Raw genomic sequence first — 18,366 nt, 5'->3', positions numbered from 1 at the left:
AAAACTGTAGGTCAGCCTGCTCCGTTCCCCCAGCGAGCCCTTCCCAGAGATCCCACTGCGCTGAGAAAAAGCAGTCAAGTCCTCCCCTGGCTCCCCAGGGCTCCCTTCTGACTCCATCTGTGTTCTCCCCATGACTTCCCCACACACCCTTCCCACCACTCTGGCTTCTTTGTTCCTGAAGCAGCTCATGCTTGTGCTGCCCCAGGGCCTTTGCACTGGTGTTCCCGCTGCCTGGAACATTCTTCCTCCAGGTGCTCTCTCCCTACGGAGCCCCCTTTGAAGTTTTTACTTCTCCCCCATCCCCAGCCAGGTGCACAATGTTCCCTTGCCTGCTTGATTTCCCCCTGGGTGCTCATCTCTGGATGTGCTATGGTTTTTGTTCTGTTCTCTGATTCATCCTCAGGGGTTTTTGTCTGTGGTTCTCTGATGTGTCCCCAGTGTCTGGCACAGAGTACCCAAAAAACGTTTGTCGAATGACTGAATGACTAACTCTGAGTTGATGGCAGATAAGGACACTTATGTGACTGGCCACACATCCAGTCTGAGATGAAACTGAGAGAGGAGCCCAAGCTGGTCAGATGCTGGAGCCGAGGTGTTGGCTGTCACAAGCAGACCTGGGGCACTGAGCCTCGCCAGGCCCGGGCCAGGGCCTCCTGGAGGCTGATGCCTCCTCTGCATTCCAGGCTCCCACCCAGGTCCCGAGATTGCTATTTTGAGCCTCCCTGCTCTGAGGACTGAGTGTTCCCAGCAGGCGGCGTGGGCTAGCCCTGCGCCTGGGTGTGGCTGTCACCCTATTTGGAGCCCAGGGACCTTAACCTGCTGGCTGCTGAGGCCATGGCACAGCCTGCTCCCTGCCTGATGTCCCCTTCCAGAGCCCTGCCAGGGTCTCCCGGAACAGCAGGGGCTCACCCTCCCCTGGCTTGTGTCCCCCTTCCTGTGTGTCCCACCCCTGCCCCTCCCGCTGTGTGACCTTGGGCAGGTGGCTCACCTCTCTGGTCCTTCCCCATTCCGCCTGTTTACTCTCCGTGGGTCTATCCACCTGTCTTCCCCCCCCCAGAACCCAGCTGCCCCAGGGCAGGGACTTTTGTCTTCCCTGTCTGCGCTGTATCCCTGGCTCAGTGTCTGGCACACAGTAGGTGGTCACTAAGCGTCTGTGAAAAGAACAGATAGGGAATAGCGACTCCTCGGTGGCCCAGGGAGGGGCCAGGCTCCGCCTCATCCCTGGAAGCTGTCCTTTGGGTCACAGACGGGGAGACTGAGGAGTTCCCCTGTAATGTCACATGGCGTCAGCTCCCGAGCTGGATTCTAACCCGGGACTGAGGGATGGGGTGGCGCTTCTGAGACCGGCGGTCCAGGTGAGGAGGCGCCGGCCCCAGAGCCAACGGGAGGTGGCTGAGCCCCTTTGGGATCCGACTCTCAGTTCCTGCTTCCGGCTCCCTCTGCCCAGTCTGTCCATCTCTGTCCCTCTGCAGCCTTCCCCTGTCGGCGTTGGGCTCCAGTTCCCTCTCAGCCCTCTCCCAGTGGCCCCCAACCCCCAAGAGACTACGCCCTGCCACCCTGCTGCCTGGAGGAGGTGCCTCGAGCTCCACCTTCTCCTCTGTGCCTGCGCCTGATTCCCGGATTGGCCCCCAGTGGCCTGCACCAGGGAGTGGAGCAGTGGCCACTGCCCTCAGGGTGTGGTGGGAAGGGACAGCCCGAGGGCCACGCATGCTCTCGGGCTCACTCCAGGGCCCCCGATGCCCTGGGGCTCCCCCAAGGCTCTCCTGGTGCTGGGCTGGCTCCCACCGCCTCTGAACTCCAGGGACTTCTAAATGCACCCCTCGCCCCAACCCCGGACTTGGGTCTGCACCACAGGGGCCACCGAGAGGAGTCTCCTACTCAGAGACTCCTAAGCCCCACATCTTCCCGCCCAGCCCCCCAGGCCTCCCCAGGCTAGGAGTCGCCCTGAGTCTGTTCTAGTCGCTCCCATGCCTGATGGCTCCCCAGCTGCACCTTCCCGCTGACCCCAGCATCCCGCGCCTTGGCCATGGCGATGCCTCCCTCCAGCATCTCAGCATGACTGTCTAGACGGTGGCAGCCACCTCCTCCCTCTGCCGCCTTGAAACCTGTTCTCCACAGAGAGATACTACCCTCAGAGCCCAAGTCCAGTCCTGACCCTGCTGCTCATACCCTTCTCAGGGTGCCCAGGCCTTTCAGTAAAAGTCCAAGTCCTCCTTGGCCATAGGCCCCTTGGGGTCCACCCCCCAGCAAAACCTCCACCTCTCTGATGACCACGATTCCTCCCACTCTCTGACTTCCAGCCTTGACTGCTCCTTGCTAGCCCTCCATAGGCTGGGTCTTCCCACCTCAGGGCCTTTGTGTGTGCTGTGCCCTTTGCCTGACCCTCATCTACTGTGCATCACCCAGGGCCTCCCTCACCTTCTCAGGTCTCTGCTCCATGTCAGCCCTTACAGCCTCCTCTGACTTGGGCCTTTCCCTCTGTCCCTGTCCATCATCTCTCACGATGCCACTGGCCTTCTATTTTTCCTTCCTAGATGGAGAAGATGGCAGAGGTAAAGGCTTCCAGGAGTGTGGGCAGCACGTGTGACCCCAGGAAGCCATGCTTCTCACTGGACCTAGGCGGACCCATTATTTGGCAGGTGGGCAAACTAAGGCTGCAAAACTGCTCCCATGTCCTGGCTTAGTGGTCTGGGGACAGGGGTCAGCCCAGACTCCTCGCAGCCATCCCACCTGACTGAGCAAGGTCCCCAGTGCTGGTTCCCTTGGTGACCTCCAGGCCTGGAGGCTGGGTGAGGGCAGGGCTCAGCCTGGGTGGGCCAGGGTCGGGTTGGGTCCCAGCCTAGCCTCTGCTGGGCCTGGCTCCCTGCAGGGCACTGGGTTGCACAATCATACCACCCACTGCTGTGAGCGAGGTGGTGACACACTCTGGGAGCCACCCTTTGACCATGCAGCCTGGTCACACCACGGGGCCTCAGTCAGCAGGAACGCGGCCCTACTCAGCCTGACTTGTGTTCTGCTCCCTGTGCTGCCATTTCTGGGCTGTGTGACTCTGGACAAGTCATTTCCCCCTCTGAGCCTCAATTTCTTCTTCAGAAAGAGGAAATAATAATAGTTCTCGGCTTCCTGGTTGTTGGGAGGATATGCTCTATCCCTGCAACACTAGCCCTCTGGCTCTCGCTCAGAATGGCCAGGTGCTTCCCACCCCAGGGCCTTTGCATGTGCCATTCCCTCTGCCCAGAGCACTTTGCTAAGGCCAGCTTGCTCCTGTACCTCCTCTGGGCCTCTGCTCAACGTCATGGCCAGGGAGGCCCTGGTCGCCATACCCCTCCTTGCTGAACTGGTCTCTATAGCTCTTGCCACTGCCTGATACACCATGATTTTCCCTATTTACCTGTTGACCCTTCCAGGACAGAAGCTCCAGTTTTGTCTCTCTTTGTCATGACTGTGTCACCTGCCTGCAACAAAGCACCTGGCACAAGGAGATGCTCCATAAAGAGCCATACAGTGAAGGGCCTGAGATTTAGCTCAGTGGTGCCATGCCTGCCTTGAAAGTGCAAGGCCCTGAGTTCGATCCCCGGTACTGCAAAAAACAAAACAAAACAAAACACCAGACAAGAGCCATAGGGTGAGTGAATGGATGAATGAATGAACAAGAAGTGCTTAGCTCCAGGTTCTGCACTTAGTAAGTACTTGAACCCAACCAGTGTATTAGTGTTATTTATTTTATTTTATTTGGTGCTGGGAATTGAATCTAGGGCCTTGCACCTAGCTACATCCTCAGACCCCTTTTCATTCTTTTTTAACATTTTGAGACAGGGTCTCATAAGTCACAAAGTTGCCCAGGCTGGGCTCAAACTTGTGATCCTCCTGCCTCTGCCTCCTGAGTGGTGGGATTAGGGGCATGCACCGTCTCACCCGGCACTGGTGTTATTTTTGGTTGCCGCTTTCTAGTGCCCCTTTACCCCGGCCCCCTCAAATCCAACCCTCACCAGCTGGTGCCCTTGCCTTCTCTGCTGCCAGCCCTGGCCCAGCTCCCAGCTCCTGCACAGCCTCGCCCTGGGGTCAGGATGACCTCTTTCCATCCCGGGCCTGCAGACCGGCTCTCCTGGGCCTGGCCTCGGGCTCCTCTTCCATCTTGGGCAGAGGCTTCTGGTTTAGAGCAGTGCTTGCTTGGCAGCTCCCTTGAGCCCGGCCCACAGAGCACCCGTGGCCTTCCTCAGATGTTGCCTGATGTGACCTGGTTTCCACACAGACGGGGGCTGTGGGACCCAGAGGGGCAGCCATATCTGATTTCTGGCCTTTGGGGCTCCTAGAAAGTTTGGAGCAGAGTTCAGGACTCTGAGCCCATTGCTTTTGGAAAAGGGCTAGGGCTTGGATCGAACCTTAATATGGGCTTTGGAGCCAGGTTTGAATCTCAGTCGCCCACTTGCTGGCTGTGTGACCTGAGGCCTGTCCCTTGGTCCCTTTAAGCCTCAGTTTCCTTATCTGTAGAATGGCCTGCTGATGCTCTCGGCTGTGGGGATGTTAGGGAGGACAAGCACTCCAGCGCTGCTGGCCCCTGGTGTCCCTGGCCCTGCCCGGGGCCCAGCCCTGTGGCTCTGGGACCTGGGTTCCTGGCCTCTGCAGGGCCGCCTGGCCGCCTCCCTGCCATGACGCTCCGCCATCCCTGGAGACCGCCCGCTGCTCTCGTTTTTCCCTTCGTGACGTCTCTCTCTCCTCTTCCTGGCCTCACTTCTCCAAAACCAGCTTGTTTTTGTTTTCTGTTTTTACGGCTCCATAAATGAGTCACGGGCCTGATTTGATTTAATTTCATTGTAATTGTTATCTTTTCGAGCTTGTTTTTTTCCACTCGGTTACTCACAAGACCGCAAAACCTAAACAGGACGGGGCCTTCCCTGACCTGGCCTCCCGCTCCTCAGGGATGGGGCCAGGGTCCTTGGCTCCTGGAGACAAGGTGGCCTTCCTGGGGGAGAGGCCAGGGCCGAGTCCCCGCTGTCCTTGCTGCTGGAGAACTGGGAGCGCCTGGGCCTGTTCCCCAGCGTCCTCAAGAGCTCAGACACCTCGAGCCAGGAGGCGACGTGGCGGGCGAGGTGGCTGGAGGGGACTTGGGTAGCCGGAGAGAACAAGCCTATCTCTGGGGATGGTCGCTTCTTAGCCCGCACGCGGCCCAGATCTTCCCACTTCTTTAGAGAAGCCAGAATCAGGTCGTATGCAAAAAGTCCTGATTTATAAATGTTGGCCAAGAAATTAAATTAAACACAAATAAACAAAACCCAAATCCGTGGCTTGGTGTGGCCCCTTTGGCCCCTTCTGGTTTAGAAGGTTCTAGAAGAGCCGGCCTTGTCCACACTTCAGCTGTTGAGTTCCTCCCACACCGGGGCCCAAGCCTTTCCTCTGCCTGGAACTCTCTTCCCCTCCACCTCGGTGGTGCTTGGTGTTCCCGGGCACCAGCTTCTCCTGTCTTCCTGTAGCCGCCTGGTTACCGTGTTAGGCGATCAATATTTTAGTCATTTCTCCCACTGGACTCTGAGCATGGGGGTTGGCACCAGCTTTGTCCCTTGTATTTCTAGTACCTGTGTCTGGTAGGTACCTGCTTGGCTTTTGTATCCACGTTGTCTTTCATGGAGTGATTGTCTTGTTTATATGCAATCAATTTTAGTATAGGCAAATTAGCCTCTTCATGGTTAAAAATCATAACAAATATTTTGTCTGCTTTGTTATTTGTTTCTAAAATGGGACAGGATAACTCTTCAGCCTTTTAAAAACCGAAGATGTGGAGCTGAGCCCTCTCTGGCCTTGGAATGGGCTCAGGACCCACGTGGCCTTGAGTGGTCAGTGCTGTGGCAGGACCCCAGCCAGGACTCAGGGCTGCTCCTGGAAGCCTGAGTGGGGCCATGTGACCAGCGCCCACCAATCACAGGTCTCCATGCCAGATTTATGAATCAGAAGTTGGAAGTGTCGGGAGGGGATTGCTCTGGAGTCTGTCCTGGGTGGGGCCGCAGCTGGGCTACTTTTCCTGAGGCTGCAGTGGGCCAGCTCTAGGGGCAGAGACCAGTGTCCGGCAGTGGTCACACTGCTGACTGAATCATTTGCTGAAATGACTCTCTCCATAATTATGCCAGGGAGGTCAAACACAACTTAAAGGATGTTGCATTGTGCTGTCACGCAATTCCGTTTGAATATATTTAAATATATCCACACTTGCTTCACTGTGTCCATTCTAAGAGTTTGTGTGCACCACAGCGATTATGCGATAATCATGTCAGGTCAAAGAGAAAATCAGTTTATTTTCACCATTTTTGTCCCTACTTCTCAAGACGGAGTCCCAGTCAAGTCCCTAAGGCCAGTCTTTATCCTGGTTTTGCACCCAGTCCTCATTGAATAATTCACTTTATGTGGCTTTTTCCTGGGGCAAGTTGTCCACCTTTATTTATTTTCTGAGCTGCAGCCTGAGGCTCCCAGCGCCGCCCCACAGCCCCACTCTCAGGGCCTCAGAGGCTCCCCTCCCTCTGTGAGGACATGGGGACGAATGAGGTGCTGTCCTCCAGGGGCGGAGGGGCCGACTCCAGGGCCACAGTGCTGAGACTGGAGCCCACGGAGAGCCAAGGTCGCCACAGTCCTGACCTCAGCCTTTGCTGCTTCCTGGTCCAACCCAGCCTCGCCGGCTCTCTTGCCTTCCTGGTCTTTCTCTCCTGGTCAGGCTTCAGTGGCACTGATGTCCTAATGGGAGAGACAATGAGGGAAAAACCAGCGAAGACACTGTCAAGGGTGTCAGACACGGGCCAGAGTGGGCCAGGCTCCTGGGGGCTCTGTGGAGCCCTGAGCCGGAGGGAAGCAAAATGCTCGGCCCAGACTGTTCCAGGTGCTGGGAGCAGTGGGAGCATGGGCCCTGAGGTAGGGAAAGCTCCACGGCTGGGGACAGATAAAGAGAGAGGTTTGTTTGGCTGAGGGAGCCAGGGAGACAGTTGAGGCAGATGAGGTCAGACAAGCCAGCTGGGTCTCCACAGCCCGGCGGGGGCAGCAGGAGGAGGGTGACTTCCTCTGGGGAGGGGGACCTTTGCCAGTGTGCACCCAGGGAAATGTGTCGGACAGCGTCCACTGCAGGCTCTCAGCCTCGGCACTGGTGACTTTGGGCCCAATGGCTCTGCTGTGGGCTGTCCCCTGCAGTGTGGGGTGCTGGCTTCCACCTTCTAGATGCCAGCAGCACCCCACCCCTGTCCAACCAAATACTGCAGACAGTGCCAAAGGTGGTGTTGCCCGCACCTAGAGCCCCGGGTCTCACTGGAGCCCTTGGGCTGGGAAGTCACTACAGGGGCTGAGGATTCTGTGTTGGGGCAGGGACGGCAGCAGGCAGGACAGGGTGGCAGGGAGGTGGGAGCAGTGGTGGGCTTTGGACCTCAGTGAGGAGAGGTGGTCAGGATGTGTTGGGCTGGGGGCGGGAGGCCCTGGAGGGGGGTGCGGGATAGCACTGTCTTAGCTCACTGAGATGAGGGGAGGGCTTGGGGCACCTTGGGGGCTCCCGGTCCAGGTGCAGGTGCGGTGGGTCTGGGGCAGAGCTCTGAAACCAAGCTTCAGAGAATTTAAATGTCTAGAAGCCGTACTTCGGGTGGGGGTCTCCTGGGGGTGGGCAGCGCCCCTCACTCTGGCTGGGTGAGGAGGTCAGGCTAAGATGCTGTTTCGGGAAGAAATTCTGAGGCTGAAAGCAGCATCCCGGATGGAGCAGGCCTGCAGTCGGAGGCATGAGCCGGGCTGGGCAGGGCAGGGCAGGCACTCAGCTGTTTTGGGAGTAACCACGCGTAGGGTCAGATGGCCAGTTCTCCAGGAGAGGCTGCAAATCTGGATTGTTATCTGAAGCTGACTTTTGTTTTTTGGTACTAGGGATTGAACCCAGGGCCTTTGCACTGAGCTACATCCCCAAGCCTTTTTTTTTTTTTTCTTCAAATTTTGTTTCTGAGGCAGGGCCATACTGGGTCTCCAGGTTGCCCAGGCTGGCCTCAAACCTGCGATCCTCCTACCTCAGTCTCCCATCCTAAGTGCCGCCTGGTGTGAAACCTAGTGATCTTTCAGCGTTGCGGCAAATGCACAAATACACAGGTCAGCTGTGGCTCGAGGGCCTGTATGTGCCAGAGCAGCTCCAGGCCGGTTCTGCTGCAAGGTGAAGGTTCTAGACAGTGTGCTCACTGAGGAGCTGGGAGCACCAGGGACTGTCCAGGGAGGCACAAGCAGAGGGACTGGGACAGGATGCTCAGGTGAGGTGCTGATGGCCATGGGTGGAGGAGGAGGTCAGACCTGGGCTGGAAAGATCACAAAAGCACTTAAAAATATCAGTAATTTTGCTCCCGAGACTGTTTGGCAGCACGCAGCTCATTTATTTTATTGCCAACTTGGGGCTCTTGGCAAGCCCGGGGTGCACCAGGGGACGTTTGCCCAGCAAGAAACATTCTCGCCGGCAGGTTGTTTTCCACCAACACAAAAGTTTTTTTAAATACTGAGAAATGCCATGCCGGACTGTGAGCATGGAGTGGGTGCATTGAAGATGTATTAATTTTAACCTACTAGGTTTTGTGAAGTATTTAGAGACAAGAAAATACAAAAACAAATCCCCCTGGTGTGGATTTTCCACCTCACAGCCGCCAAAATTTGTGACCAAGACAGGACTCAGTGCTGGTCGTCCCCGTGGCTCCGTCCTGGTGAGACCCAGGAACAATCACTGTATCCAGGGCCCACACAACACCCAGCCCTGCTCTGCCAGCTCCTTGACCTTGCCCGCTGCATGAGGAGGTGCTAACTCGTGGGCCGTGTTTCAGAGGACAGAGAGGTTAAGCAACATGTCCGAAGCCACACAACCAGCAAGCCACACAGTGGAACTCGAACTCAGAGCCCACACTCGAATCTCTGCTATATAATAATGGCCTGTATACCCACCTATGCTGGCTGCCTGTGATACATCAGAACCCCCATTTATCAGATGGGGAAACTGAGGCTCATAGAGGTGGAGTCACTTTGGGGTCCTATGGTGGGAAGGGATGAAGTCAGATTTGCATTCCCTGCTCCAGCTGTCTCCTCTGCTGACGGTGATGACCTGCCCACCCTACAGGGTCCGAGGGAGGCTCACGAGTGGCACATTGCTCATCTGGCTCAGTGCCTGGCTTTTAGTAGGTGCCTTAAAAATGACAGCCGAAACTATCTGTGTGAAGGTGGCCACACATCACATGTGTAAATTCACGAAAGGCACTTAGGGCAGTGCCCTGCACATAGTAGGTGCTCAAGAAATGCTACAGGCTAAGACTCACCTTTGGGGACGGACAGTATCCTTCCGATCCTGCCTCCTTCCAAACTGCCTTCCAGTCAGAGAAAACTGGCCCTAGGGTCTAAGTCATGAACGGGGTGGGATGGGAATGATTCAAGGCTTCCTGCCCTCAGTCAGTGCACTGGACGAGGAGACCAGAATTGGAGATTTGAACCCTGGAACTGCTGTGTGACCTCTCGCAAACACCTTGCCCTCTCTGAGCCTTGGTTTCCCTTTCTGTCGACCAAGACTGGGCCATGCTGCCCTGGGAGATGCCAGCCCCAAATGGGGCTAGGGGCAGCTCCTCTGTCCCTGTGGATGCCAGTCCCCCTCCTGCCTCCCGAGCAGCGAGCCCGCCTGCCTGGCTCAGCTGTGATGACGAACCAGCCAATCTGTTTACTGAACTGGCTGACCCCTTCCGGGAACTCAGCCTGCGCTTCCCAGAACTCCCGTATTAATGACCCGGAGCCACATGACAGAGCATGACACAGCACTTTTGGGCACAAGGCCGGGCCCAGAGGGGCGCGTGGGGGGCTCAGCCCGGCCCCCAGCCCGGCCAGCTGGTGAGTCACCCTGGCCTCCCACAGCTCTTGTCCCCGCCCTCTGCCGCCCGCCCCAGCACCTCCCCAACCTGCCAGGACTACCCAGGACCTTGGACCTCTGCCCCGTGACCTTAGGGTGATCGGGCTGCCCTCTGCGACGACACAGGGTGTCATGAGGCCCTGCGGGCTCACTGTGTGTCCCCTGAGCTCTGCTCTGGGCAAGAGCACATCTCAGTCTGCACCAATTTGGTGGGGGATGCGGTGGGGTGGGAAACTGAGGCCCAGAGGGGGGAACACGTCCTCCTGAGGGTGGATGCAAGCACGAGGCAGAGGGAGCCCAAGCAGGGCACGGACCCCATGTGGTTCCCCTCTCACGGCAAGGGTGGCATCCTGCTCAGGCTGCTTCTTGGCAGGACAAACTGAGGCACAGAGGCTGTGCTGCCCACCCAAGGAACTGGTCAGCTCTGGACAGCACTCAGCACCACACCTTTGCTCACAGCTGTCGCTGGCACCAGGGTGTCAGGGGTTCAAATCCTGATTCTGCCCTCCTAGGCTGCAGAGCCTGGGCCTGTGGCCGCTGCACTGTGCCTCAGTTTTCTCACCTGTCTGCCCCGTACCTGGACCCTGATGGGCTCCAAGATTGGTGACTCCCTGATGGTGCCTTCTCAGGCCCAGCTCTCCTGAGCCACACTGGGGTCAGTGCAGGCCCTACTCCCGCCCAGAGCCCCGCACCTGCTGCTGCCTCAGGGCAAGGTTTGGGTGGGGGTTTTATGAGGCTGGGAACCAGACAGGCTCCAGGGCTCTGAGGGGCACTGAGTTGGCAGGAGCTGTGGTCTGGCAGCTGGGACTGGGCAGCAGTCTTCATCCCACAACCATTGCTTGAGCACCTGCTGTATACCAGACCCAGGGAAATGGCAACCAAGGTCTCTGCCCTCATTCTGCTGGAGGAGACGGTTGTGGGCAAGCAAATACACAGATAGATGTGGTGATTCCACCAAGGACAAGGGCAACAGGGACAAGCAGAGGGTGTGGGAGCTGGGCAGGTGAGGGAGGGCTTCTCTGAAGGTGTAATGTGGAGCATGGACCCAAGGAGGAGAGGAATTGGCCCCTGGGAGAAGAGACGTCCAGTTCCTACTTTAGACAGCAGGTGCAAAGGCCCCGGGGTGGGAACAGGCTTTGGGGGATTCTGGGAAAAGCAAAGAGGCCAGTGACGGAGGGCAGGAAAGAGACGAGCTGATGCTGGGGCAGCCTGAGGGCTCTGGTCCAGGTCGGCAGCACCTGAGGGTCGTGAGCAGGGAGGGAACCCACGTGATCTGACTTGGGCAACAGAAGAGCTTCACCCACTATTGCATTCAGATTTTGTACCCAGTCCATGGAGGAGCTGAGGCTCAGGCTGAGCTCATGAGAAGGTTGGTGGCAGCGTGGGGATGAGAAAGACATGCTGAGTCCCAGTTCAAGCCGACACCCCCGAGAGTAAGGAAGCAGGAGACAGCTGAGGATCGGCAGAGTGGGGCCCAGAACTGCGAGCTGGGTTAGGGGCGCGGGGAAGCCTGGCAGCCCAGGCTGGGCCAGGCCAGCTCGAGGGACCCACAGTCCAGGGCAGGAGAGGGGGCAGGGATGTGGGCAGAAGGGCAGAGGGGCAGAGGTGCGCGCGCTCCTGCCCTGCTCCTGTCCCGGCTCTGGGACATCCTCGCTGTGACTTAGCCCAGCTGCCTCAGTGAGGGGAGGTGGCTGCCCTCACCTGGGAACAGCCCTGGAAAGACCCCGCCCCAGCTAAGCGGGAGCCTTTGCGTTTTCATTCATCCACACAGTCATTCGTTCTGTGTGCTTTGAGCTCCTACTATGTGCTGGGCCCTGGACCGAATGCTGGGGACATAGCAGGGACAAATGTCAGGCCTTGGCGAGGCTGACAAGGAGGCAGTGGGGAGCCAGAGGCCTGGGCCGGCTTCTGGCTCCTCCTTTGGCTGTGCGACTCCGGGTGAGTTGCTGTACCTTTCTAAGCCTTGTCTGTGAAATGGGCTAATTAGTTCCCTTGGGGTCGTCGTCCCGAGGACAGATCTGTTCCTAGATGGAATATGCTTAGCACAGAGCTCAGCACACAGGAGGCACTCGGTGATGGAGGGAGATGCACAGTGAGTGAGTGTGGGTGGGGTCAGCGACTGCAGTGAGAAGTGCAGTCGCTGCTCTTCGCACCAAGTGGGAGCCCAGTAGGTGCTCAGGAAGTGCTTCTCCTCTGTCTCCTGCCCAGCCAGCTCTGGAGGCGAGAGGGGCCTGAGGTTTGGAGCCTGCGTAGAAGACAGGAAGTTGGGTCTCCTGAGCTTTGGGGTTGTCCCTGGACCCCCTGCCCCCATCCCTGCACCCCATCCCCGCATGCTCTGCAGCCTGGGTGGCTAGGGCGAGCCGGGGCCTGCCCAGCAGGTCCCCAGTAATGACACTCATTACACAGGTGTCTGGCAGTGCCATGAGGGGAGTGAGGGCCCCAGGGGCCGCGTTCCCATGGCACCCGGCCAGCCCACCCCAGGCCCTTCCTCATCCTTTGTGAGCCTGTGCCCAGGGCGGCGGGTGGGGGGAGACAGACGGGCACTCGGCCAGCTGGCACCCAGTGAAGGGAGGGAAGCCAGGGGCGGGGCAGGGGCGGAAGGGCGCTGGGGGGTGCACAGGTGTGCGGGACGGGTGGTGGGAAGGAGAGCGGTCCCTGCAGACGATGCGCTGCGTGCTGCTGGCCTGGCCTGGCCTGTGAGCATTCATTGGGTGGTTTCATCCACCCTGAGGGCGAGTCTGGGCTGTGCACAGGCCAGGTGACATTGTCGTGGAGCCCCACAGCCAGAACTCCGTGAACAACGCTGAATTGCGTAGTTCAAAATAGCTACGGGAGGGTTTTGTGTGTTCCCCGCACAAAAAATGATAAATGTTTGAGGCGATGGTATGCCGATGACCCTGATCTTCTCCTTGCTCATTGCCTGTGCATATTGAAATAGCACACGCACTCCGTAAATGTGCACAGTGCTGTCAGTTAAGCATAAAATGTAAAAATATATAGAGTTCCTAATCCTGAGAGAGATAAACAGCAAATTAGGGAACCAAGACATCCCAATATCCCAGTGAAGTTTTGATAAAGAAAAATAAGGCAGGGGAGAGAGAGAGACAAAGACAGAAATAAGGTGGGATCAGGAGGGCCCTACTGAGAGCGTGGCCCTGGTATAGAGGCTGGAGGGTGACCCACCAGACCCAGATCTGGAGAAAGAGTTCTGGGAAGGAAGAAAGGCAGGTGTAAAGGCCCTGAGGCAGGGCCCAGCTTGGGAAGTTTGAGACTGAGGCCCTGGTGGAGGAGGGAGTGGAGAGTGGGAATGGGAGGCCAGGGCAGGGCCTGGCTGCGTGACTCAGGTCAGCACTGTGGAGCTAGTCCTGAGGACTGTGACACAGACGGGGCTCTGCCAGGGCAGAGGGGTCCGGGAGCGCCAGGGCCAGGCCATGCGCTGTGGGAACAATTGGCTGTCAGAGGTGCAGACGGGAACGTGGGCTGCTCAATTTGTGTTTAAACCCATTTGCCTGAGTTCAAACCCCCTGGATCTTGGAGCCTGTTATTAAGCCGGCTGCACCCTGGGGCGCCTGCCTTTATCCCCAGACAGGGCCTGGCCCGCCTGCCCCGGGGTCGACCTTGGCCCCCAGGTGGAAGTGGAGGGCGGTGCTGCTGCACCCCACACCTGGCCTGCTCCAGCCCCAGGCACCCCGAGGGGCCCAGCCAGCTGCCCGGAGCTGGGAGAGTGGAACAGTCACCCTGCCCCTCCATGATGCCCACAGAGAGAATAGTGAGTCCCTGGCCTCATGGCAGGGAGCTGATGGCAGTGCCCAAAGTCAGTGTTCGGACCTCTTCCACTTCCTCCTTTGTCCAAAGCTGGCTTTTCCCAGCGTGACTCTGGCCAGGCTAGAGTGTAGTTTCTGGGCTGGCCAGAGAGCAGAGGAGGGTCCGGCTGGGAGGCCGCTCTTCCTGGCGTTGGACAGGAAGAACTGCCCAACAGCCAGAGAGTGAGTTCCCCATCGCTGGAGGTGTACAAGGAAATTCTGATAACAGCCCTCATGAGCTTACAGGAGGAGGTGCAGAGGGGTTTGTGTGAGTGAGAAACCGCTCCCTTCTAGCCCTGTGATTTCACAGGACCTCTGTCCAATCCTCGGTTCAGACCTCACTTTCCCCAGCAGTAATTTTTAAGAAAGAAATAATAAACAGAGTGGGTTTGTTAAAAAGACAGCCTTGATCATGAAGCCCCTGGTGCCAGCCTTCCTGGGCTCCCCAGTCCTTGGGAGGCTGCTGCAGGCCTGCCCTGAGGCCCCAGCCACCCAGTGCTGCCCTCCACCCTCCGCTGTGACCTGAGACCCCTCCCCGTGGTCCTCCTGCCTCAGGCGTGTGCAGAGCTGTGACCATTGGATGGCAGGTCTGGCTCACGTTTTTCATGGGTCACATCTCCCGCCAGCTCTGCGGGCAAACACTATGATGGGACCCATTTTACCGATGAGGAAACTGAGTTTCAGAGAGGGAGAGTCCCTTATCCAGAGCCACACAGTGTGTGAATGCAGAGGAGTCAGGATTCAATCTCAGGCCATGTGGCCTTTAGCATCACTCTCTTCTTTCCCGGTGCAACTCGTTTTCATCTTCCAAACCTTGCTCAGCAGCCGCCTCCTCCTGGCAGCCCTCCTGACTCCCTCCCTCCCTCCCGGCCCTTCTCCCTGCCTCCCCGCACTGCACTGCGCTGCTCACAGCTCTTTCTCTCCCGAAGCCCAGGGATGACAGAGGCAGTGACCTGCACCCTCACTCATGTGCCCTCGGGAGAGACCTGGCACCACCAAGATCACAAACACAGGGCGGCCCAAAGGTGTGCTGGGTCCTTCCGATCCCACCCCTCCCACTCCCGTCTCTAGGCAGCCGGAGGATTTCATCTCCAGAATGGAGTCTGAGTGGAATCGTCCAGTGTATGCTTGCTTGGCCTTCTTTACCTCCGCATCATGAGTCTGAGAGTCATCGTGTCCGAGCCGTCCCGGCCTTTTATGCATCCCCTCCCCTCATGAGCCCTGAGGAGCAGGGGCGCTGTCTTACGCATCTCTCTGGCCGGCACCCAGCTCGAGGCGGGCGTACAGGAAGTGCCTAATAAATGCCGACTGCCTGCCTGGAAGGAGGCAGTGTGGGGAGGAGCAGGGGGAGGGTCAGAGACTGGCTCAGAGGCGGCCGGCGGGGAGGACCGGGTGGCCTATGGCCGTCTCTGAGGGACTTGGGTCCAGATCCGCCTAGGCGGTGCTCAGGGTGCCTTTGTCTGGCCTGGGCCCCGGGCTGGCCCTGTTCCCAGCTGCTCGGTGCCCCGCTCTGGCGGGGGGCAGGTGGGCGGCTGGAGGAGAAGTGGCTGCCCAGCCCTCCCCAAACCAGTCCAACTCCTTTGAGCAGTTTCTGGAGGTGCTGGAGCTGAGTAAGGGAGAGGGGGAGGCAGCGGCAGCAGCCCAGCCAAGGAGGAGGAGGAGGAGGAGGAGGAGGAGGAGGAGCAGGAGGAGGAGGAGGAGGGAGGAATCGTTTAATTAGTGAATATTATAGGGAATTTCCAGTTCATGCCCCACCAAGCTGGGCAGAAGGGCCCACAATTACTCAGATACCAGCCTTGGCCTCCAAGGCTCAGCACACCCAGAGGCCTCCAGGTCCCCATCCCAGGCTGGGGTCCCACCCAGTGGGGACTAAGGAGCTGCATTCGAGACACAGCCTGCACCCTAAGCGCATGCTGCCTCCTGCGCCCGGCTTTGCTGATGTGATCGTGGCCCATTTCCAGGCTGAAAAACTGAGGCTGGGAGCTGTGCACTGGCTGAGGTCACACAGGGGCACTGGGGAGTAGGGAGGGCTTAGAGGCAGGAGTCCTTTGGAGGGACTCGAGTAACAATAAGTCTTTTGATTTTTATTTATTTATGTATTTTTTGGGTACCGGGGATTGAACTTGGAACCTTGTGCTTGCAAGGCAGGCAATGGAACCACTGAGCTAAATCCCTGGCCCTTTTGATTTTTATTGAGTGCCTACTGTGTGCCATGCGGAGTGCTCCATTCTGGGGACAAAGAACTCGGTCCCGGACATAAGTGGTGTATCCCATCTTACTTTACAACGGAAAAGTTAGGGGAGAGCAGAGACCATTTTGGGGGACTTTGTTTTCTTGTTCGTGGAGATAAGGAGTTTGGGCCAGACCAGTATTCCTCGAGTGGGCATCGGAAGGACAGGGACAGAGATTCTTAGGGACGTTAATAGGGGAGATGTGGAGAGAAAGTTCCCCATTCCGAGGAGCCTGGGAACTACGAATTTAATGACCTTTATGTTTGCTGCAGGCCTCCTCGGCCTTTAACACCTGTAACACCCCAGCCGGGGATGGGGTCTGTGAGTCATCCTCTGGGATGCACACTCTCCCTGTCCCTGTGAGTCCGGTTTGGGCGCCGCCTCCCCCAGGGAGCCTTCTCTAAGTTGCCAGCTGCACCCGAGCCTCTTTCTGGGAAGGTACTGCCCGCAACTCCCTTTGACCTTGTCATGTTTTCCACACTGGGTTGTAACTACCTGTTCCCATCACTTGCCTGTGAGCTTCTCCAGGGTGGGGCCAGTGTGATTCACCTGTGGTTCTGGTATAGGGACCAGAATGGGTGGGGGAGGATTTGGCACGGAAGGATCAGCGACGGTTTGCCGGATGGTCAAACGGGTGAGTTAATGATGGGGTACATGGGCGGATGGGAACTCTCCGTGGATGGGTGAAAAGAAGAGAGAGGAATGAAAGCATAGATGAATCAGTGAATGAAATGAACAGTTGAATTAATGAATGGGTGAATAAAATAGTGGATAAATGGGTAGATAGCTAGATGGGAGATGGATGGTTGAATAAGCAAATGAATGATAGATGATGAATTGTGAATGGGTGGTGTGGATGATTTCCACATGGTTCAGCACTGTGAATTATTGATGGTGAGTATATAAGCATATAACCAACTAAGTCAATTAATAAAGGAAATGATGGATGAATTAACATATAGCTAGATGAATAGTCACATAGAGGGGTAAATTAATGGATGAACTGCTGATATCAGGAGTGAAGAGATGAGAGGATGGATGGGTGGATGGATAGATGGGTGAGTGGATGGGTAGGTAGGTGAGTGAGAAGATGGATAGATGAGTGTATAGTAGATGAGGGGATGGATGTACGAGTGAATGCATCTCCTGAATTGAGGTCATCATGGCAGGTGGATCTCTGTACCCCTTCTTGATGCAGCAGTTTATCCAGATTTTGGATTTTGGAAGTTTGGTGAAAGCAGTAAATCATTTCTTAAGAAACTGCGCATAGACACAAAATGTTGTCACCAGTTTTATGGGAGCAGTGGTCATTGAGCCTAGGAGCCAGCTACAGATCTAGATGAGGAGTCCTTGTCAGTGTGATGAGTTTCTTTTCAGTCCTGGAGCCCCAACCTTGGGGAGGAGCCCAGGCCCAGTGGGTGAAGGTGGCTGAAGGGGCACCAGGGCTTCCCGAGAGTGCACTCACAGCGTTTCCGCAGCTCCTGTGCCTGCTGGGGAGAAGACTCTGTGAAAAGAAAGCTGCCTTTCAGCACTAAGTGTGCAGCACTTGGAGTGAGACAGATTTCATTTTTAGTCTCGTTTCTAATATGTAATGGCTGGGGAGGGGCTTAGGACCTCAGGGTGTGCCTAGAGCAGATGTAGGGGCTCAGGAGGGTTTAGGAAACCCATGGTCCCCAGGTGGAGTCCTGAGGGACACAGATAGGGTAACAGGCAGCACTGGGCAGAAGTAGCAGTCTGCAGAGGCTCAGAGGTGAGAAAGAGCATCCTGCCCTGGAGAGGGGAGGTGTGAGGTGGCTGTGGGTTTTGAACTTCCCTGGGAAGGCGAGGGGAAGATCCTAACAGCTGCAAGAAATAGTCAGTGTCACTAGGTGGCTGTGCCAAAGCAGGGACCCCTGGGGTCACCCAGGGGAAGGTGGGGCGCCAGAGGCAGCGGGACCTGGTGAGACTCCCAGGCCTTGGTGACCGAGGGGGGTGGAGGTCTGGAGGGGAGGCAGGGAGGACAGTGTACTGGCTTTTGGCTGTGGCTTGTGGGCAGTGACGGATCTGCCATGAGAGGGGAAATCGAGGCAAAGGAGTGGTCTGGGGGAAGGAGCTGAGTTCCTGTGGGAAGCACATGGACCCGTGGCCAGAGGCTGAGACAGCCAACCGGGTGGGGGCCATCTCAGAGAAGGGATCGCAGGGAGCACGAGAAATATTCACTCAGCAAACCCTGCAAGGGAACTTGTCTGCTGCTGAGACCAGTTGCCTGGCCCTGGCCTGCAGGAGGCCTTGGAGCTGGGAGGAGGGGTCGGTGCGCAAAGCAGGATAGCTGAGAGTTAAACCAACATTCCTTGGTGGACTCTGCAGGCTCTGGTCAGGCACCCGCCCCAGACTGTGGTTTCTCATCTGAAAATGCATCCCAGGGGACGCTGTGAAGCAGGGGCTCAGCACAGAGCACCCCACAGGCCCTGGGGACTACCTG

The 18,366-nt window shown here is 57.3% G+C and overlaps 2 pseudogenes across 2 annotated transcripts in view; both read left to right on the top strand.

Moving 5' to 3' along the window:
* Window positions 1–1,280: 1,280 nt before the first annotated feature.
* The window catches only part of LOC147822185 (uncharacterized), a 23,178-nt pseudogene continuing 6,092 nt past the window's right edge, over window positions 1,281–18,366 (top strand). The window contains exons 1-6 of the transcript XR_015446066.1: window positions 1,281–1,355; window positions 1,522–1,674; window positions 2,203–2,452; window positions 3,341–3,534; window positions 4,492–4,561; window positions 4,627–6,894. The product of XR_015446066.1 is annotated as an uncharacterized LOC147822185 (transcript). The remainder of the gene's footprint in view (window positions 1,356–1,521; window positions 1,675–2,202; window positions 2,453–3,340; window positions 3,535–4,491; window positions 4,562–4,626; window positions 6,895–18,366) is intronic.
* LOC147822184 (uncharacterized) overlaps window positions 16,528–18,366 on the top strand; it is a 14,538-nt pseudogene continuing 12,699 nt past the window's right edge. Inside the window, exon 1 of the transcript XR_015446065.1 lies at window positions 16,528–16,539. The product of XR_015446065.1 is annotated as an uncharacterized LOC147822184 (transcript). The remainder of the gene's footprint in view (window positions 16,540–18,366) is intronic.

Source organism: Heterocephalus glaber, unplaced genomic scaffold, assembly GCF_053883595.1.
Source record: "Heterocephalus glaber isolate CG9 unplaced genomic scaffold, H.glaber_assembly_v1.0 deba00001673, whole genome shotgun sequence".
NCBI classification, from domain to species: Eukaryota; Metazoa; Chordata; class Mammalia; order Rodentia; family Bathyergidae; genus Heterocephalus; species Heterocephalus glaber.
Note: the sequence above shows the minus strand (reverse complement) of the source record. Positions and strands in the feature narration are given on the sequence as shown.